Here is a 1,765-nt window from a genome sequence, read left to right as displayed (position 1 = left end):
GCTCCTACATTTAGGTGCATGATCCATTTTTAATTAATTTTTGGATAGAGTGTGAGATAAGGGTCAATGCACATTTTCTCCATATGGATACCACCGTCCCAACACCATTTGTTGAAAAGACTATTCTCCACCCCTTTGAATTATGTTGGTGGCTTTGTTAAAAATCAATTATTTATGTATGTGTGTTCTATTTATAGACAGTTTGGTACTCTCCACCTATATATTTATTTTTTCAGCTATACTACATTGTCTGTATTGCTATAGCATTATAGGAATTCTTGAGATTCTTAAAAACCTTTTTTTTTTTAAGTTTTGTATATTATAGGCCTTTTGCAGTTACAAGTAAATTTTAAATCATCTTGTAAATTTATTTTAAAGACTCCAAAAAAGACTGCTAGAAATATGACAGGAAATGTACTGTATTTAAAGATCAGTTTCCAGAGAATGGACACATTAACAGTAGTGTGTCTTCCAATCAACGGACATGATGTATTTCCCCAGTTAGCTAGATATACTTTGATTTTGTACAAAAATATTTTTGTAATTTTATGTGTATAAGGTGAGCATAATTTTGATTATATTTAACTGTTAGTATTTTAAGTCTTTGATGTTATTTTAAATGGTATTACTTTTATGATTGCATTCCTAGCACGTGGAATTGATTTTTTTTGTANTTGTGTTAATCTTGCTTACATCCTGTTACCTTGCTAAACTCACTCATTACTTAGACTAATGTTTTTAAAGATTGATTAGAAATTTCCAAATGAATAATAGTATCATTTATAAATACAGTCAAATCTAATTCTTCTTTCCCTTTTTTTAATTCTTGTTATTGATTGGCTAGGATCTTCAGCACAACATTGAATAAAAGTGTGACAACATACCCTTGTTTGCAAATCAATGGGAAAACATTCTTTTACCATTAAATATTATATTAGCCCTAGGTTTTCATAGATGCCCATTATCATTTTGATATAGTTTTATTCCCTTCCTTTTTTTTTTTTGATTGTCAAATGATCCTTTATTGAAATAATTTCCTTTGTAGTTCTTAACTAGATGGTCACTCCACTGCGCCACTATCAATATCATCTATGATGACATGAGGGGTAGGGCCATCAACACAGGTTAGGCAGTCCCCAGGATCTCTTTAATGGTTCCAGAAAGTTCTCTGGTTACAGATCAGTGCCACATCTGTCAGGCAATATGTTGACAGTCTAATCAAAAGTGATAATTCCACCGTGCTTACTGTTTTCCTCCTTCTTTCTGACTCTTGGCCATCCCTTGAGGGCTTTGGTTATCAGGGCAAAGGCAGAAGGTACCACTTCAATCTGCACCTGTCTGTTCTGAATGGTCAGTTTTACTTTAATCCTAAGACCCTTGCAATCATCAGTTGTCTTGGCCATGCCATTACCCATCTTTTTTGGAGACAGACCCCATGGGCTAATCTTTGGGGCCAGAGCAGACATGGCACCAACTTGCCCACCAGTGCACCTCAGGTACACAACTTTGATCTCTTTGTGGTCAAACTTAGGCTGCATGGTAGAGGTGGCTGGTGTCAAATGAACCTGGATTCGGGACAACTGAAGACAGTTGCACCTTCGCCTCCTCTGAGCCAACAGTCAAAGCTTCTCTTCATTTTTGTTGAGTTGTTTTATTATCACTGGGTGTTGGATTTAGTCAAAAAAATGTTTTTATATCTATTGAGGTAATCACATGTAGTGATCTGCATTGGTTGATTTTTTAATATAGAACCAATCTTGCTTTC

The 1,765-nt window shown here is 34.9% G+C and overlaps 1 pseudogene; it reads right to left on the bottom strand.

Annotated features, from left to right (window-relative positions):
• Nucleotides 1-1,048: 1,048 nt before the first annotated feature.
• LOC100478126 lies at nucleotides 1,049-1,607 on the bottom strand (annotated as a pseudogene).
• Nucleotides 1,608-1,765: the final 158 nt, after the last annotated feature.

The sequence above is a fragment of the Ailuropoda melanoleuca genome, unplaced genomic scaffold, assembly GCF_002007445.2.
Source record: "Ailuropoda melanoleuca isolate Jingjing unplaced genomic scaffold, ASM200744v2 unplaced-scaffold34521, whole genome shotgun sequence".
Classification (NCBI taxonomy): domain Eukaryota; kingdom Metazoa; phylum Chordata; class Mammalia; order Carnivora; family Ursidae; genus Ailuropoda; species Ailuropoda melanoleuca.
The sequence above is the reverse complement of the archived record's forward strand: the minus strand, read 5'-3'. Positions and strand labels throughout refer to the sequence as shown.